The sequence below is a fragment of the Tachypleus tridentatus genome, chromosome 2 (genome assembly GCF_004210375.1).
Source record: "Tachypleus tridentatus isolate NWPU-2018 chromosome 2, ASM421037v1, whole genome shotgun sequence".
Classification (NCBI taxonomy): domain Eukaryota; kingdom Metazoa; phylum Arthropoda; class Merostomata; order Xiphosura; family Limulidae; genus Tachypleus; species Tachypleus tridentatus.
The window spans coordinates 18,179,919-18,201,704 of NC_134826.1; the positions used below are offsets into that span (position 1 = coordinate 18,179,919).

Sequence of the window (21,786 nt, forward strand, 5' to 3'; positions counted from 1 at the left end):
AGATTTCTTTAGTGCTTGTCAAGTATCATTACTTCTTTGTTATTGAGCATAAACCTGCGCAGTGAATTCTGCCCGCTGCTGGTATCGAAACCCTATTTTCAGTGCTATCAGCCGTCAGACTTACAGCTGGGCCATGGGTGGAGGCCATTAATTCTAAGGTTCCAAAGACAGTACAAATGTAGATAATGTTTTACTCTTTCGACAGTATTTGGTTAATCTTTAAAAAAACAAAAACTTCTTAGCTCCTAATACCGTTTCTAACTGCTAACGGTTGTAGCTGTAATACCTTATTGTCTATGTGCTTATACGGCTGTAAGCGTAGTGTATAATATTTTTATGTGATAATGGTTACGGTACATCTTTCTATGTACTTATATGATGGGAACTGTAGTGTAAGTTACTTTTTACGTGCCGAAAATTAAAGTTATTGTTTATTATAATTACTTAAGTGCGTGTGAAGCATCACTCCTTCACAAAGCTGCCATATTGAAACATGGGACTCAGATAAAATGGCTTCTGACAATTTTATTTTCTTTATTACGAGTTTTATAACATCTTTTATAGTCTGCAAACTTAAACTGATTATGATATTTCTGAGTAAGACAGTTTAAAAAAAATGCACTGACTATCTTTCAGTAAGAGCACCGTAGGCCTAAAGAACACTGGTTTCAAAACATTTTATTAGAATTTTAAAAACATAACAACTTATTTCTGTATCTTGTGAAAAAAACATAACCTGAGTTTTTTGTTAAGATATTAATTAAAAGGGTTTAAAAGTATGTATTACGTGACGTATTTTACTGAGAATCTCAAAATTTAACACCTTTTAAAATTCGACTTTTAATTAAATAGTTCATGTTTTGTGTATTGGTTCTTCTTTTGTCCCAGGTCCTCCGTCCTCGTACAAAAACCAGAGAAAGAAACCAGCGTTAGCTATGTACAAGAATGAAACTACTGACACATAATATAGGTAAGAAATCAAGTTTCAAACCTGACGCATGTTTGTTCTTTATATTTGGAAAGAAAACTTCGATATTTAAAGACATTGTACCTTGTAAACTATTTGTTTTAGAGGAATTCAGTTTTACCAGATTCAAGTTATGAATTACATCATTCAAGAAAGTATAGATAGTACAGGGAGTGTTTTCACAGAATAAGACGCATAAGTCTTATCATCAGATTTGTTCTGAGCAATTTTCATTGAATTTTACAACAATGAACATTGTATTCAAATCACGACCTTTTGTCGTAGCAAGAATGATGAGAAAACATAAAAATAAAGACAATACTAAAAATTGAGAAGGCAGTTTGAATACCCGTTAAAGTATGACAGTTTGAATACCCGTTAAAGTGTGACAGTTTGAATACCCATTAAAGTATGACAGTTTGAATACCATTAAAGTATGACAGTTTGAATACCCGTTAAAGTATGACAGTTTGAATACCCGTTAAAGTGTGACAGTTTGAATACCCATTAAAGTATGACAGTTTGAATACCCATTAAAGTATGACAGTTTGAATACCCGTTAAAGTGTGACAGTTTGAATACCCGTTAAAGTATGACAGTTTGAATACCCGTTAAAATGTGACAGTTTGAATACCCATTAAAGTGTGACAGTTTGAATACCCGTTAAAGCGTGACAGTTTGAATACCAATTAAAGTATGACAGTTTGAATACCCATTAAAGTATGACAGTTTGAATACCATTAAAGTATGACAGTTTGAATACCCATTAAAGTATGACAGTTTGAATACCCATTAAAGTATGACAGTTTGAATACCCATTAAAGTATGACAGTTTGAATACCCATTAAAGTATGACAGTTTGAATACCATTAAAGTATGACAGTTTGAATACCCGTTAAAGTGTGACAGTTTGAATACCCGTTAAAGTATGACAGTTTGAATACCCGTTAAAGTGTGACAGTTTGAATACCCATTAAAGTATGACAGTTTGAATACCATTAAAGTATGACAGTTTGAATACCCGTTAAAGTATGACAGTTTGAATACCCGTTAAAGTATGACAGTTTGAATACCCGTTAAAATGTGACAGTTTGAATACCCATTAAAGTATGACAGTTTGAATACCCGTTAAAGCGTGACAGTTTGAATACCCATTAAAGTATGACAGTTTGAATACCCATTAAAGTATGACAGTTTGAATACCCGTTAAAGTATGACAGTTTGAATACCCGTTAAAGTGTGACAGTTTGAATACCCATTAAAGTATGACAGTTTGAATACCCATTAAAGTATGACAGTTTGAATACCCATTAAAGTATGACAGTTTGAATACCCATTAAAGTATGACAGTTTGAATACCCGTTAAAGTATGACAGTTTGAATACCCATTAAAGTATGACAGTTTGAATACCCATTAAAGTATGACAGTTTGAATACCCATTAAAGTATGACAGTTTGAATACCCATTAAAGTATGACAGTTTGAATACCCATTAAAGTATGACAGTTTGAATACCCATTAAAGTATGACAGTTTGAATACCCATTAAAGTATGACAGTTTGAATACCCGTTAAAGTGTGACAGTTTGAATACCCGTTAAAGTGTGACAGTTTGAATACCCATTAAAGTATGACAGTTTGAATACCCGTTAAAGTATGACAGTTTGAATACCCGTTAAAGTATGACAGTTTGAATACCCGTTAAAGTGTGACAGTTTGAATACCCGTTAAAGTGTGACAGTTTGAATACCCATTAAAGTATGACAGTTTGAATACCATTAAAGTATGACAGTTTGAATACCCGTTAAAGTATGACAGTTTGAATACCCATTAAAGTGCAACAGTTTGAATACCCATTAAAGTATGACAGTTTGAATACCCGTTAAAGTGTAACAGTTTGAATACCCGTTAAAGTGTGACAGTTTGAATACCCATTAAAGTATGACAGTTTGAATACCATTAAAGTATGACAGTTTGAATACCCGTTAAAGTATGACAGTTTGAATACCCGTTAAAGTATGATTTCAATACGTCTCATACTTTTCTACACTTTCTTGAATAAAAAATAATAATTTTATATCTGTCTTTGTTGAAATGTTTATACCAAAGAACAAGTGAGTTTTAAGATGTAACTTCGGAGATTCTTTAAATCATACAGTAATATTTATTTGTTATACAAGTATAAAAGTAACCTAAATAGGCCTGGCATGGCCAGGTGGTTAAGGCGCTCGGCTCGTAATCTGAGGGTCGCAGGTTAGAATCCCGGTCGCATCAAACATGCTCGCTCTTTCAGTCGTAGGGGCGTTATAATGTAACGATCAATCTCACTGTTCGTTAGTAAAAGAGTAGCCTAAGAGTTGTAGGTGTGTGGTGATGACTAGCTACCTTCCCTCTAGTCTTACACTGCTAAATTAGGGACGGCTAGCGCAGATAGCCCTCGAGTAGCTTTGCGCGAAATTCAAAAGCAAACAAACAATAAACGTAACCATATCTTACTTACATTAATTTCCTTGTTGTGAAATATGTTTTTTTCAATAATATAATATCCGTTGGATTGGTCTAACTGTTAGCTTATCAGAGATTTAATTATAAAAGGTTCGTTCGTTTTAGTCTTTTGTAGATTAATACAGATAATTTTCTAAATTATGAATTTCTAAATGATAGTTTAAAACCATCAGTACCTGAGTCACAAGTATGTAGGCTTACAGCGCTAAAATTTGAAGTTCAACACTCTTGGTGGGCAGAACATAGGTGGCCAATTGGGTAGCTTCGCGCTTAGCAACGACCAATCTAAAGCGAGTGGTAGTTCAAGTTTTCAATATTCATAACTGAAACTTGATGTCAGTGGAGCCTCCTACAGGGAAATTATTCGCAGAATATTATTTGAAACAAATGTATTCAAGTCGAAGTTATAAGAATGGGGCAAAAATAAACAGTGTATTTACAATAATAGTTAGGTACAGTTTGGGTTCAATTTCGAGCAAAGCTACGCGAGACCTATCTGAGGTAGCTGCCCCTAATTTAGCAGCGACAAACTAGAGGGAAGTCAGCTATTCAGCACCCCCAATCACGAACTTTTAAGTTACCTTTTTTACCAAAGGATAGTTGAAGTGACTGTTTCATTATAACACCCCAACAATTGAAAGGACGACCATATTCGCAGATTGCGAGTCGAATGCTCTAAACACCAGGTTACAACAATAGAGTTGAAATCGCACATACGGAAGATAATTGGCGAGCCAGCGGTAAGTGTACGGACTTAGAATAATAAAATCCGGGATTCGATTCTCCGCGGTCGACGCAGCGGATAGCTCAATGTGGCTTTGCGTTAGGACAAACAAACGGGAGACACCGTTACAGTTTTGTATTATCTGTGACAGTACTTACTGTTACAAACGAGAAATCAAACGTTGATAAAAAAAAAAGATTTCTTTTGAAAGGACAACGATAAATAGTATGTTACATATATGTCCATTGAAATTTAATAAAAAAATCGACGTTTTTGACTGAGTTTTAGAGCAAAAATAGTGTGAAAAACCAATCCCAATATTAACAGGTGAGGATTTTGTTATTTTCGAGTCCTTGCTGGGATCGTGAGCCTCCGAAAGTTAAAAACAACAACAACATTAAAGCTGGGTTATAGTCTAAACGTATGCCAACTTTCGTCTAAATGTATTCAGCCATTTTAGAGAGATTTTGTTAACAAACACACACATGCACGAGAGTGAAACGTAATTTCAGTCAACGTTTCGTGGCGAAATTAATCAGTGACTAATACCTGAAGCATTAACTAGTTAAATAGGTGTCGATTTTTAAGTCCTTTCTGATTCGTCCAATTAACTGTCAATTTTTAAGTCCTTTCTGATTCGTCCAATTAACTGTCGATTTTTAAGTCCTTTTTGGTTTGTCCAATTAACTGTCGAGTTTTAAGTCCTTTCTGGTTTGTCCAATTAACTGTCGATTTTTAAGTCCTGTCTGATTCGTCCAATAGTAAGCTAAGTCACTTCATGTAATATAATGGTATTCTACCTAGCTTCTTATCGGACCAATGGACCATCTGTTTCATGATTCTTATATATATGTGTGTGTGTATCTATATGTATTTAACAGTTTTCTCTTGTTGTTTTTTTATCAAAGGTAAAATTCAAAAGTCATCCGTGAGTACTAGTGTATTTTTAGACTGGCCGTACTTTCTGCTCTGAGTAGCAGTTTCGCATGTTCAAGGTTCATCAACACTAGGTCAGCGAAACAAAGAAACGCCATTAGGCCTATTATAATAGTGACGTGTACGTGACATTTGTTGGGTATGAGTCCCTTGTAACACACTGTGGTGTAACCTAAATTAATTTAGGTTGGTAAGTAATATATTCATTTAGGTCACTATATGGTGAGTTCAAGGAACATAAAACTCCATAAATATATACACCTCACCATTACAAAATACCTTTGTTTTGCTGACCCAAACTGGGTTGGCGAGCCTTAAATAGGTAAAACTTCAATTTACAGCAGAATCTACCGCCAGTTAGGCCTGTACGTCATATACTATATTTTAAATTTCACCTTTGACCAAAGAAGAAAAAAAGCTGTGACATGATAAGTTATTGGACATTATTACGTTTATTACCAGATCACTAAAACTTGACTCTGAGTACATACAAATGTCTATAAGACAGAAGTAGTCAAAACTGATGATATAGTTTGGTGTACAAAATAAAAAGTCTGTAGTTTTATCTGATAATAAAAGGAGACATAATAGTTTTAGTTTCATATCAAATCACCAATTTGGGTCAAACATATTCGTTTGCTTAGTGCCATGAATGAATGTTTGGGTTTGGAACTTTTTTAACGTAGATAACCCAATAACCCCCTGTGTGTTCAGCCGTTGCACGACCTGACTGAGGGTAAGACCGTCGCTGTAATTATACTGTAAAATGGAAACTAGACCAAAGCTATGTAGAACGTGACTTGTTTAGCTACAACTAAAACGTTTCTTAGCACGAGGTTCTCAAGTGAGAACGAGGTAAACATTATAGAAAAAAGGTTTCTTTGTTCGTACCATCAATTATCCGTCCGTCAACCAGAGCATTTTATCAAATCAGTGTTCGCATTTCTTATAACAACACCTAAAAGCATCTTCATGTATTAGATAGGGCTTTCAAAGGTTTTTGTCACCTCGAACAAAAATGTCTGAAAGCGTACTGCAGTTATTGTGAAAAAACTTGAATAATCCACGCGTAGCAATGTGTGTAAATTATGCTTAAAACAACATGCGATATTGAGTATAAATCGCAGACTGACAACGCTCGAATGTTTCTTATTTACCACGTGTTTATCTAATCGCAACATGCGGCTGTTTCGCGACTTACGTGTTTATATGTTCGCTGGTCAAGCAAAGTTGATTGTCTTCCAGCGTTCAAATTGGATGAATACATTTACTACTTTTAAATTATTAAACAATTAAAGTCTACTCGAAATTAAATTTCAGGTATAAAACTTTTCAATATATCTAGACCGCACGAGGCCTAAATGATAACGTCCTGAGGCGCTAATTTTAAAGTTCAAGGTTCGAGACTCGATACACCGCTGAACGCGCTGTAAATTTTTAGTTGTGAGAGCGTTATAACACTTAGAGTCAATGTGCTTAAGGTAACTGGATGCTTCTGACTGGCAGCACTCCCTCTGGTGAACATTTCTATATTAGGGATGTCTACGCCTAAAGCTGTGTTTTCTGACCTAGTCCATTAGACTATATATGTCGTCGTGCGAGATGTCGTTCAGGATAGAAATATTAAACGCCCTTTTATTATAAAATGTATGCGAGTGACTAAATAAATTTCTTGTTTTTCATAAATGATTCTAGAAAACGAAGATAAAAAACCCAGTTACTGGGTTTTCATATTTAACTGATCATATTTAAACAAACAATATAAAGTTAGATTGGTTTCGGTTTGTTTCGAACTTCGCGCGAAACTATTCGAGGGCTATATGCGGTAGCCGTCCCTAATTTAGCACTGAAAGACTAGGAGGGAAGGCAGCTGGTCATCACCACCAACCACTAACTCTTGGGCTGCTCTTCTGTCAACGAATAGTGGGTTTGATCGTAAAATTATAACGCCACCATAGCTTTAACCAGGGAGGTATTTTGAAACGAGCATCACAAAAATTTTAAATTTAAAAAGACTAGCTGAATAACATACCCACGTGAAGGGTCATCATGTATCATTCATATGCCCGACAATGGGACAGCTGCAAGTTTATGGACTTACAACGCTAAACTTTGGGGCTCGATTCCCCGCCGTGTACATACCGCAGATAGGATATTGTACAACCTAACACTATGAAGAAAACAACAACTCGCATAATATTTCGCTCTTTAATCACTTCCTTTGGTATTCTTTTTTAATTCGTGTAACTGATTTTTGTTGGGTTTTTTTTTCGTAAAGTAGCAGCATTGGTGAAAAAATGAAAAGTCTCACCCCAAGTCTTACGTGAAAGATTGTTTGATCATAGTCGTATAACGGGAACACTTACGAAGATATCTATCTTACGGTGAGTTATAAAAATCAGATATGTGTAAATGAAGCAGATAATGTCACGCTTTAAACTAACTTTCATTTAATACGCGAAACTTATAGTACGAAACAACGTTTTCAAACGATCTATAACATTTGTTCTTAACATTAACGTTATGCCTAGGTGTTAACCTTCTTACGTATTCTGCACGCGAAACTAGAGTACGAAACGTCACTTTCAAACAATCTCTACTATTTATTTTTAAACATAAATGTTAGGTCTAGATGTTAACCTTCATCTGTATGCTGTACGTGAAACGTAGGGTTACGAAAGAACCTTTCAAACAATCCTTAGTATTTGTCTTTCAACATAAATATTAGACGTGTGTGTTAACCTGCGTATGTATGTATTCTATACCGACTATACGTTTTGAATGTTCTATTATGAATTAATAAAGTAATTCTCAGCGTACCACCTGTCAAAAACAAAAATCTAAGAGTTTTAATGGAGCTAGTGAAAAAGTTACACGTTTATCTCTTCAATAAAAATAGATTTTTACAGAAATTTTCAGTATTCTTCAGTTGTTTTTTTTTACTATTTCAGTGCTAATTACTCTCGAAATACCTCCTTTATCCTGATTATTTAAACCTCTAAGAATCAGGTTACGTACTAATGGGGAACACAGCACGAATTGTCCATTATATAGCTTTGCACTTAACATAGACAATCTATAACACTAATCTGTCTATCCATCTTGATAGCAGAAACTAAAATCTCGTGCGTTAAACGTTCTTTCAAAACTCACGCTGTGCTGTAGGTGCGCATTTCTGACAATTTCAGAACCACCTGTTAAAAATTCCGTGTTTCTCGAAATGTTTACGAGAGTTCTGTAACACAGAAGTATTGTTAAAACGGTTGAAAATTACACGTTCAACTGGTGCTTTGCATGCCACAGTGTTTTCACATTAATGAACAGTAATATATACATATCTATGAGATTTTTCTGTCGTATAATCTACACATATTATATCTGCCTTCATGGCGAATAAAGGAGTGTGGGTTAGGGGTGGTAAGCTGTTTGGTAAATTACAAGCAAAATAACGGTCGCGACTCTTGGTTCACAGAATTTAATATAATCACATTGAAAAGTTAAATATTCTTGCACTGGTATGTGTGCTCGTTTTAGCACACACGCAATCTGCGTTCACTTCACATGGGGCCAAACGTATCACGTATTATGCAGGTGTCTATGCCCGTCAGTGTAATGCATGTAAAAGATTTGTATGCATGACTCTTTCGTTTATTACGGATTGAAACGTATTTCGATCTTCGTAATTTTTTTTTTTTTTTAGCTACGTAAAATACAGTTACTACCTTATACAATTAATTAATTACACACACATTTAGCTACAAGTCAGTTTGTAATAAGAATTAGCTTTCTTTCCTTCCGTTTTTGTAAAAGCGAAACACTTAGCTTCGTGTGTAATAATACTATGAAAAAAGCATAGTATAAATTAGATTAAATCGTGGGTTTAATGTACTGTTTCCTATATCTTTTGTGAATTATAGCAGATTGAGTACATCGTACCTGGAACTTAACACTCAGTTACTTAAACTATCACATTTTCGTATCGAAAATTGTAAATATCACATCGCTCATTTAGCATGTTAAAACCATATAAAATGTATTAAACCAGGTTGTTTTAACTGAGCATTTGTTCTTTGTTGTTACAATACGAGTTGAATATAACTATCAATGTAGTTCTTAAAATGTAGTAAATCTATCCCCTCCTCAGAAAATAAGTATTTTGTTTTTTTTAATTTCGCGCAAAGCTACACGAGGGCTATCTGCGCTAGCCGTCCCTAATTTTATTTTGCAATGTAAGACTAGAGGAAGGCAGCTAGCCATCACTCCCCCCCATCGCCAACTCTTGGGCTACTCTTTTACCAACGAATATTGGGATTGATCGACACACTATAACGTCCTTACGGCTGTAAAGGCGAGCATGTTTGGTGTGACGGGGACTCGAACCCGTGACCCTCGGATTGCGAGCTGAGTGCCTTGACCCACCTGGTGATAGAACGAGTTAAGATGTGTTACTAAATTGTGTTAAAATATTTTAAACGTACATCCTGAAGAATATCCAGAAATGTTGTTAAATTTTCCTATTTGCGTTTCAGAAACGCTTCTGAAACAATAGCTGCACGTTTTGGGTCCATTAACAGTTTCAGACAATCGGAAATGCATATTACTACAAAAGTATTGAGAACATAAACAAGGACTAAACAAGGACTCTACAGGACATTGTGGACTAAACAGAAGTACTGGAGTACTTTATAAACATGTATTCTAAAGACGGCTGGTATTAAAACTTGAATAAAATTAACATACAGGAAAACGTTTCGAACTTCCTAGGAAGTTAATTTCAAATATTTAACTTCTAAAATGTCACTTTGTTCTGTATTTTTCAAAATCAAGAAGGTCAAAACGTTGTTCTGTACTTCATTCTAATTGAAGTTTTAATACCCATACCAGCCGTCTTGAGAATACATTTTCATTTCAAGTGGGTTTCTCATCATCACGAGTTTATAAACACGTTTGTATGTTTAGAGGTCGAATTTTAGAACGTCTGAGATTTCTATATAACTAAATCTAAGACTAATTCAGAGTGGTCTTACGAATATGCTCCAGTTCATGGAACTCTGATGAGCCGGATTTAAAACATACGTGATAATACTGATACATTAGATGGAATATATTACAAGTTGCATAACTACATTCAGAACTGGATTACATATTTTGTGAACTGGATTGCATTTGTTATCGGAATGTTCCTTTATTTCCGAAACATAGCATCTTCCATACGACAATAGCAATTAAAAATATCTGCTTCTACTGAGTATGAGTTTGAATTTCCAACTAAAGGATTTAATACTTACCAGTTTGCACACCAGGGGGCGCTGCTTTCCTTTTTGGCGATTGGCAGTTCATTCTTATCTCATGCAGGAACGTGACAGAATTGTCAAGAAGGCGTGGACCAATCATGTATTCAGAATAAGATCAGCGACTAAGTCGTATGTGGAAAAGGACTGCGTTCGTATGAGATAAGTTATTAGATGACTACAGAAATTTCAGCGAGTGACATTAGTAAGGGTTTGTTTCTCAAAGAGATGGCCAAGTTATGGTGTAGTCAAGGCTCTTTCAGTGACGTGCGGCCTTCTCGAACCATTTGATTTTGATATAAACTCGTTATTATGACTGACTTTATAATAAAACAGTAAAACTAGTGTATATGAATTTAAAATATGACTCAATTTTACTTTGCATTGTGTTCAACCCTGGGTAATAAAGTAGTAGCATTGCAGAGAACTCGCAGTGAGCAATGTAGAAAATATAAAACATGTAATATCCAACCCAATGCTGACTTAAATACCGTGTCTGTGCACTTCGCGACTCCTGATTATGCGTGTACTTCTTTATTATTATTATTATTAACATACAATTTGTCAAATGTAAGTTTATTTGAGAGAGAAATAATAAAATATCGGTAGTGCATTGTTAGACGCTGTTTACCATCTATGGTATCAGAAACGTCGGTGAACAAATGCATATAACCTTTAGAGTTATATTACTAACAGAACCACAGGGTCATATTAAACAGAACACGAGGAATCATAAATACTGAAACATGTGAAACTAATGTGTATTTATAGCACATTTGGCTTGAAGCATCGAAACTTACGCGTTTCATTCATTTACTGTTAAGAATATATGTATATAAAGTAAATGTGTTTCGATTTTAAAGAGTCGTTGTTGTCGTACAGACTAATATATTTACTATAGACAGTATTTATTCATTGGTTTCATACCATTATGTATTGCGTATAAACTATGAACAATCCCAGTAATATATCTCGACTTTCGGTCGCCAGGAGTCGCCTTCTCTTCTAAGGCACTGGATGTTAGAGCTGGCGATCCAAGTTTGAATTCTTGTTTGGTTTGGCTTGTTTTGCAATTTGCGCAAAGCTACACGAGGACTGTCTGCGCTAGCCGTCCCTACTTTAGCAGTGTAAAACTGGAGGGAAGGCAGCTAGTTATCGCTACCCACCGCCAACTCTTGGGCTATTCTTTTATTAACGAATAGTGAGATTGACCGTCACATTATAACACCTCCGCGGCTGAAAGGGCGAGCATGTTGGATGCGACCGGGATTCTAACCCGCGACCCTCAGATTACGAGTCAAGTACCTTAACCACCTGGCCATATCGAGCCTTGAATTTTTGTGATACACTAAAATATTTCTCGCAAGATAAGCTGTAGAGGCGTTATAAAAGTGGCGGTCAAACCTTTTTTTGTGGATATTTGGTAATAGATAGTCTTATTAGTTTCGCCGTAAACACAAAATATAAATATTTAATGTTGTTAATGAAGCTAACTTTTCAAGAAAGAATGGAATGTAAGTTTAAGAAATTAAATATTGTGATGTAATCTTTATTAAGTTTACTACATTATTTATTCAATACAAGGGACAATATGCACTGTCAAACCACAAGAAAACAACAAATTATTTTCATTTTGTATTTGATTCTAAAAATGTAGTTTTCTACGTGTAAATGTTTAGTTTATTACGAAAATAAAAATACGTAATTATGCTAAAGAAACAATACATATAAAAGACCCTATCCAAAACGTGAATTACTTTGATGTAATACATTGTTGCTAGATTAATATACGTATAAATTCATGCATTTTTATATATAAGATAGATGATATGTATATATCAAAATATACGTGACATTTTCGATCGATATCTTCTTTATTTGTGATTTATTTCCAGTAAGAAAAAAATTGAAACTAATGTTAAATGTTAACACTTAACTTCGTAAAATGTCACTTTGTAACATTCTTTATTTTTTAAAATCAAATCCATTTGACGTTGTGAGCATAATTATAGCTTGTAATACACTTATTCATGTATCACGTTTCTTTAAAAGTATTTTTATTGTTGTGAACTTTGCTAAAACAAATTACTTAATATACGTTGTAAGGAATTACGGATATAATTATATAAGCGAAATAATAAATATATTCTACTGTGATCATCTATACATGGGCCCGGCATGGCCAAGTGTGTTAAGGCGTTCGACTCGTAATCCGAGGGTCGCGGGTTCGATTACCCGTCGCACCAAACATGCTCGCCCTTTCAGCCGTGAGGGTGTTATATATGATGGTCAATCCCACTACTCGTTGGCAAAAGAGTAGCCCAAGAGTTAGCGGTGGGTGGTGATGACTAGCTGCCTTCCCTCTAGTCTTACACTGCTAAATTAGAAACGGCTAGCGCAGATAGCCCTTCAGTAGCTTTGCGCGAAATTCTAAAAACAACAAAAAACAACATCGTCTGTACAATGAATGTATTCACGTTACGAAATTGACGCAAAAGTGTGCATTACTTTGTTCTTTCATATAGACTTTATTAAATGTATAGTAATAAAGCTGTTTGCGAGCCGTTACTGTAAAACCTAGTAAGTATCATATAAACACCCATATTACTTTGAAAACCCTTTTCGTAAAGTATTCACGAAACCTTTCTAAACAGCCTTATTTTTCATTTAATTAAAGTTCAAGCATGAGCGATTCATCAAAAAATATTCATAAAGTGAGATCACAGTTAATTACACGTTTATGAAAGTACGACCAAAAGATTTACTACATTCAAAAACGGAGAAATCCGCTTGTGACGGTAATAAATCAGAATCAGTAATAACGTACGAGTTTGAATAATTATACCGATAGAGCTCGTCTACGATTTCCATAAGCCGAAGACGTTCTACACGGACTGGGGGTGAGGGGGAAGGGGAGGGTATAAGACCAATCGATAGTCACAGTTTTCCTATATCTATCCTCCCGTGTGTGTTGCTATGGAAACTTATGGAACATCACAAGTTACTCTATAAATTATGAAAATTGGAACGAAAACCTAACCCCTCATGATTCTATCCCTCGTGTCAGGAAAACTTCTCAGTAGCTGGCGATAACTATAGCGCCATTCATAACACTTTTCTACACGTAATAACACGAAAGTAAAGTTGTTTCTCCATGACAATTGTTATAACACTCAAGTTGGTTGTAGATGGTATAGCAGCAACAAAGTCATCTCTTTCAACCAGCTGTCTAGCATTTCCAGTTTCTAAGACAAAATCAATTGCAACCTATACTGAAACTTTTTTGTTATTTCAATTAAGACATCTAGAAAACATTGGTTTAAGTCACGTTCATTTGAAAAAACGAAAATTGTAACGTTTTCAAAATGCCACTCCAAACATAACATCTTTAATTTCAGACAATATTTGTAAGTATCTTTGTTTTTAAATCTTACCACGAGTATCACTTTGTAAAAATTAATACAAACAGTTTACTGTAAAGTATCAATTGTGTAAAAAGTTAATACAAACAGTTTACTATAAAGTATCACTCGTGTAAAAAGTTAATACAAACAGTTGACTGTAAAGTATCACTCGTGTAAAAAGTTAATACAAACAGTTTACTGTAAAGTATCAATTGTGTAAAAAGTTAATACAAACAGTTTACTATAAAGTATCAATTGAGTAAAAAGTTAATACAAACAGTTTACTGTAAAGTATCAATTGTGTAAAAAGTTAATACAAACAGTTTACTATAAAGTATCAATTGTGTAAAAAGTTAATACAAACAGTTTACTATAAAGTATCAATTGTGTAAAAAGTTAATACAAACAGTTTACTGTAAAGTATCAATTGTGTAAAAAGTTGATACAAACAGTTTACTATAAAGTATCAATTTGTAAAAAGTTAATACAAACAGTTTACTGTAAAGTATCAATTGTGTAAAAAGTTAATACAAACAGTTTACTGTAAAGTATCAATTGTGTAAAAAGTTAATTCAAACAGTTTACTGTAAAGTATCAATTGTGTAAAAAGTTAATACAAACAGTTTACTATAAAGTATCACTCGTGTAGAAGGGTAATTCAAACAGTTTACTATAAAGTATCACTCGTGTAGAAGGGTAATTCAAACAGTTTACTGTAAAGTATCAATTGTGTAAAAAGTTAATACAAACAGTTTACTGTAAAGTATCACTCGTGTAGAAGGGTAATTCAAACAGTTTACTATAAAGTATCAATTGAGTAAAAAGTTAATACAAACAGTTTACTGTAAAGTATCAATTGTGTAAAAAGTTAATACAAACAGTTTACTGTAAAGTATCAATTGTGTAAAAAGTTGATACAAACAGTTTACTATAAAGTATCAATTTGTAAAAAGTTAATACAAACAGTTTACTGTAAAGTATCAATTGTGTAAAAAGTTAATACAAACAGTTTACTGTAAAGTATCAATTGTGTAAAAAGTTAATTCAAACAGTTTACTGTAAAGTATCAATTGTGTAAAAAGTTAATACAAACAGTTTACTATAAAGTATCACTCGTGTAGAAGGGTAATTCAAACAGTTTACTATAAAGTATCACTCGTGTAGAAGGGTAATTCAAACAGTTTACTGTAAAGTATCAATTGTGTAAAAAGTTAATACAAACAGTTTACTGTAAAGTATCACTCGTGTAGAAGGGTAATTCAAACAGTTTACTGTAAAGTATCAATTGTGTAAAAAGTTAATACAAACAGTTTACTATAAAGTATCACTCGTGTAGAAGGGTAATTCAAACAGTTTACTATAAAGTATCACTCGTGTAGAAGGGTAATTCAAACAGCTTATACACAGATTATGTCAAAATAAATAAGCCGAAACATAAATAATACTTCTCTGACTGAAAGATAGTGTAATACTAACATCTGCATAACAACTCAGACTGTGAAGTGACCAGCTGCGACGCTGTTTTAACATCAATAAACGTTATTAACTTACTGAGAGTGTACGTACATAATTCTGAACACGCAATATAAAATACAAGCTAAAGACAGAAAATAAACTGAGTGTTTCTGACATAAAATTAATGTAATACGTACATCCACACAAGAAAATCGTTCACAGAAATGATTAGATTACCAATCGATTTAACAACAAAATTAAATATAACTTATAAGCAACTATGACGCTCCGAACACTAAATGAAACGGAACTACATGAGGAAATAAATAAATCAATCAATCAATCAAAAAATGCATATCTTACATAACGATTTATTCATATTCAGTTAAGAAAAAAGCAAAATTACTCAGTATTGAATTATTTCTGGAGGTAATTAATAATCCGATGAACGGTAACAATAACAAAGGACACATAATCTATTGACTATAAAATAATGCATCCATTACTGTATGTCCGTCGCACAAATAAATAAATGAACTTTTTTTTTAGACACACGCACTTTAGAAGACAGCGCTTTCCTTACGGCAAAGCCACATCGGGCTACCGGCCGAGTTCACCGAGGGGAATCGAAGCCCTGGTTTTAGCGGGGGACCACTTTGGAAGAAAAAGCATAAATGTTTGTGGTTAATGAATAGCCCTATAAACACATAGACTTAGACAGAAACATATCTGTAACGAACCAAGAAGTTACCTGTGTTTTACTCACTTTCTGAAGGACTTTGAAATGTGTTATATAGGTTTCTGAGTTGTGTTTATTTAAAAAAAAAAATGCATCGTATAGATACCTACAAATTAAGAACAATTCTTTCAAAGTTTGACTAAATACCAACATCAGACAACTGATGTTTCAGTCAATTTCTAAGCCTTTTTTAATGTATAGCTATCCTTCAATAATATACGTAATTGATGGCCATTATTGCAAAAATAAATTCTGTAAACAATATTTGTAGATTTAGATGACAGACACCTGTTAATCAGTGTTATTCATTAACATTTTAATTTACTAAAATTCTTAACCGTGACAGATAAAAATGGGGAATTGCGCAAACACATATTCCACGTGACTTTTACCAGAAACTACCTTATTAATATATTTATTTTGAATAGCGTAAAATATGACACAGAGATAATTATACCTATTTTAGGGCTGATATGTTATCGTTACTGCGTTCAATGTAAACTTTTCAGTGGATTTCTAAACATTTTTGCCTCTACTTATTTCTCGTAGTTGTGTCGCAGGATATTGTTTATTACTAAAATACTAATAACATATCAGAAAGATGTTTTATTACTTATGAGATGTGTATGTGAGAGTATGAGATTCTAACAAATCTCTCAAGACATGTAAATGTCTGTAAAAGTCTATCAAATAACAATAAAAGAAATAATGTACTTCAATTTTATTTATGAAAATAGGCTTACATCAAACTTTGTTTTTAAGATGGCGCATAAAAAATCTTGTTTCTATTGTTAATCTGATTGGTTGGTGGCAAAGCTTTGAGGGGCGGAGGGGGGAAATGTGCTTCCCAGTGGGATTGTGAACCTAAAGCAGCTAGCTCCGCATTCGGGGCGGTACTTGTTTGTTCCTCACCCATGATTTTTAATAACTCTTTTATTTACAAAAATACTATTTAAAAATAGTAGGGTGTCTTATTAAGTATTTTATTATTTTTTGTGTGTGTTTTTAACACAATAAACAACTTCATTGGGTATAAAAACTTAATTTTTACAAAATTTTAGGTTTAACACATGCAACACTAATCTTCATAAAATATTTAAAGTTTCTAGCTGTTTTGTCTAGATGGCGCTTCAGCGAGCATACTTAATTGTGCCGTGCTTCGTGAGGACAAATTCTTTGTGACCTTCCAAAAACTATTGAACGTCTTGTTGATAAAATAACCCAAAATATTTATGGTAGATTCATATTTTTTATTTACAGAAATAAACAAAATCGTAAGCAAAAAATTCAATACACAGAGGAAAAAATGTAATAAATATTTTGCTTCTTACTTAACTGCGAAGTTTAATTTCTTACAAAATTATTTGTGTTTTTTCGATTTCTTGTGTCACTGACCACAGATAAGAAAAACAGTAAGTACAAACAAAGAAAAGCAATCGTGACAGTCAGTTTTTCGAACATTTCTTTGTATTTGTAAACAAGAACTAAATTTATTTTTATTACTTCACATTCTGACGTCTTAACATTTATTTTGTAATTTTTCGTATTTTCTTTCAGAATATTTTGAAGTTCTTTAGAGGGCGCTTCTGAAAAATATAAAAAAAGGTAAATATTTCAACTCCATTTCGTCCTGCGTCCTAATTTCATTCCTCCTTATGGTAAAAGCAACCGTAGTGTGTAATTCTGAAAACACTGTACAAGCCCTCTAACAATTATCTATAAATATTTTTATCATATGTGAATAATTTGTCTTTTACTTTAAAATATTTACTCGTCAGTTATTGTTTTATTATCAACTAAATGTTTAAACGACTGGATGTACCTAAGTACTGGTTATTTTAGAATTACGTATGATATTTACATCAAACTGTCGATAAATAATATTAATAAGAGAAGTTATCAAATAGTATTCGTTTGAATGCATGTCACTTTGTTACCCGCTAGACCAACGGTAAGCCAATGCGCTTGTAACGCTAGAAATCATGGGTAGAGAGAGTCTGTGTGGAGCTTTGTAATTCACAGGAGAGAAAACAAACATATCACGTCAGCCATCACTTCTAGCAGTTATCTAAAATTAACTGTCCATTTCTATGTTTGTTTTACGCTATAGCTCTTACTGACAGAGAGTCTTTAACATTTTTACATGACTTTATGTCCGTATTATAACATTTTTACATGACTTTATGTCCATATTATAACATTTAACATTTTTACATGACTTTATGTCCGTATTATAACATTTTTACATAACTTTATATCCATATTATAACATTTTTACATGACCACATTTAAACATTTTTACATGACATTATGTCCATATTATAACATTTTTACATGACTTTATGTCCATATTATAACATTTTTACATGACTTTATGTCCATATTATAACATTTTTACATAACTTTATATCCATATTATATCATTTAACATTTTTACATGACTTTATGTCCATATTATAACATTTTTACATAACTTTATATCCATATTATATCATTTAACATTTTTACATGACTTTATGTCCATATTATAATATTTTTACATGACCACATTATAACATTTTTGCATGACATTATGTCCATATTATAACATTTTTACATGACTTTATGTCCGTATTATAACATTTTTACATGACTTTATGTCCGTATTATAACATTTTTACATGACTTTATGTCCGTATTATAACATTTTTACATGACTTTATGTCCATATTATAACATTTTTACATGACCACATTATAACATTTTTACATGACATTATGTCCATATTATAACATTTTTACATGACTTTATGTCCATATTATAACATTTTTACATGACTTTATGTCCATATTATAAGATTTTTACATAACTTTATATCCATATTATATCATTTAACATTTTTACATGACTTTATGTCCATATTATAACATTTTTACATGACTTTATGTCCATATTATAACATTTTTACATAACTTTATATCCATATTATATCATTTAACATTTTTACATGACTTTATGTCCATTTTATAATATTTTTACATGACCACATTATAACATTTTTGCATGACATTATGTCCATATTATAACATTTTTACATGACTTTATGTCCGTATTATAACATTTTTACATGACTTTATGTCCGTATTATAACATTTTTACATGACTTTATGTCCGTATTATAACATTTTTACATGACTTTATGTCCATATTATAACATTTTTACATGACTTTATGTCCGTATTATAACATTTTTACATGACTTTATGTCCGTATTATAACATTTTTACATTACTTTATGTCCATATTATAACATTTTTACATGACTTTATGTCCATATTATAACAACTCTATTTTGTAGAATTTCTACCCTTTTTTACGTCTTATGTCCTTCCTTAGGCATGTAATCTCTAAACCTGTTATATAACCTTAGACACATATTATACTAATTCTATACTGGTAGACAATTTCTAGATTTTTCTACTCATTTTCATAAGCACCTTACTGTAAACCTATACGTGAAGACATTCTTCGAAAATTCACCCATTTTGTAAATGTTTTTTCCAGCTCTTATCTTGAAGGAAATATGTAAACTTATAATCATATTTTGTACAGGCTTTACAGAGTTCAACACAGAACCTTACTAGCAGAGAATCCCCATAATTTTTCTGCCAATCATGGTTATGAATAGTGAGAAAAACAACAACAAAAAACACATAAAATAGACCGTACACGTACTTCATTAGTGGAAGCCTTCGACACGAAAAATAGGTCTAAATGTTCACATCGTTATCCTTACGACAAACAGTGTACCAATCAAACGATATAGCAGCATGTAATTTAGTCATTTCTTTAACGTAATTAATATATTTGCTCTTTTTGGTAATAAGTAAATAATCTTCGACTTATAAGCAAATGTAAAGAAACGTCGCGTTTCAAAACACAAGCTCAGGAAACAAATTCCAGTTAGAAACTATACACCATTAGACATTTAAATAAAATCAGTTATTGTTTTTTTCTCTTTAATTCTTATGAACTGTTATATGACGTAATTCAAACTCGCACCCCACAAATTGCAGATTGTCGTCTGATATCACATCTAGAAGTGGGGAAAGAAGATGACATGACGTCATAACCTGGAAAACTTTCCTTTTAAAAATCTTACAATTGTATTTCTTCTTACTCGGTTGACGAAAATAAAAGCGTATTATTAAGACTTGTTTTGTTTTTGAATTTCGCACAAAGCTACTCGAGGGTTATCTGTGCTAGCCGTCCCTAATTAAGCAGTGTATGACTAGAGGGAAGGCAGCTAGTCATCACTACCCACCGCCAACTCTTGGGCTACTCTTTTACCAACGAATAGTGGGATTGACTGTAACATTATAACGCCCCCACGGCTGGGAGGGCGAGCATGTTTGGCGCGACCCTCAGATTACGAAGCGCACGCCTTTACGCGCTAGGCCATGCCAGACCATTATTAAGACACATAAGTAGTGTCATCTTAAGAAATCCATAGAGATGCTAGGAGAAATGAACGTATTAACTAAAGTTTCCTTGTCCAACGTATGTGTGAGAGCGTGTGTTGGTTTCATGTACCTCGAAATAAAGAGAAGCTGAGGCTTTTCTTGTGGTTAACGATATTAACATGTTAAAATTTTGATACGTTAAAATATTCTCTTCAGCTAAATTTCAAAGTAATTTATTTTATTTAAAACAAAAACATTTTTGTTTTTCTTCTTGAAAACCCGGTTTTTAAAATTACAAACTTTCAAACTTACTGCTGCGCCACTGAGGAGTCACATGTTATCTAACCGTACGCACCAAAAAAACAAATATTTGCACCTCGTTAATATACAACATTTTGACACGTAACAAAGTCACTGCGGTTTTTGTTTTACTGCTGAAATAGCGCAAATAGCCCTAGTGTAGCATTGCGCAAAATTTAAGAAAAACAAACAAACAAAACACACAGAGTGAACGTGGACCACAATTTTTTACTTCCGATCCACTAATTCTGTTTGAAACGCTGACACGATAAATAAACTAAAAGTGGAGCAAAAACAGACAGTTTACTTTCGTTTTGTGATTTGTGGGGCTAAATTATAATCGTTTTGCATGAAAAAAAAAATCTGATTTATGCAAGTTCTCAAACGTATGTCGTTAAATTCGCGTTTACTTCAAGTGCGTCAGAAACGTGTTTTACTCTTTGTGTATTATCTTCACGCACGTGAAACGAAAACGGTTAAAAATAAAAAGGAACAAAACAAAACTCGTAATTTAATGTCGAAATACAAATATAAAAAAAACAACTTAACGCTGATCGAAATAACATCTTTAAATAATGGTTTACCAGGAACGACAACATAAATCTGAAAAGATTAAAAGCACGAGATATAATCTGAAAGCGAAACACAAAACTGGCGACTGTTGGAGAAACCGTAAAAAAATATGGAACTACGGTTGAATGAAATATTCTTGTAAAAATAATGACATCAAAATACTTACTTACTTAAAACTGATATTTGTGTGTGTTTGTTTTTGCACGATATGGAGGATGCTCTATAATATACAAACTTTAACGCTTAGTAAACGAAACATGATTGTATTTTACAAATTAACAATAATTGTTAGTATTTGAGCAAAGTTGTGTTAATGTGTGAAAGTTTAGAATAACTGTAGGTAGTTAACGTAACCTAAATTTATATTTAGTGTTTATTTCTGTAGTAGTTACTTTAAGAAATAAATACAGCGTCTCCAAATCAACTTAACAACTTTGAAGCCCCAACATGA

General features: G+C 33.0%; 2 long non-coding RNA genes across 13 annotated transcripts in view; one reads left to right on the plus strand and one right to left on the minus strand.

The window, feature by feature from the left end:
- The window catches only part of LOC143238941 (uncharacterized), a 167,310-nt gene that overhangs the window by 99,787 nt on the left and 45,737 nt on the right, over positions 1-21,786 (minus strand). The gene's annotated exons all lie outside the window — the stretch shown is intronic.
- Positions 1-21,786, plus strand: part of LOC143238908 (uncharacterized) — a 59,022-nt gene that overhangs the window by 24,217 nt on the left and 13,019 nt on the right. For 3 of the 9 annotated variants that reach the window (XR_013020835.1, XR_013020841.1, XR_013020834.1), the window contains exons 3-4: positions 889-970; positions 17,578-17,625. This is a non-coding gene — a long non-coding RNA (uncharacterized LOC143238908). The other 6 variants (XR_013020831.1, XR_013020839.1, XR_013020847.1 and 3 more) reach the window with 6 other exon arrangements.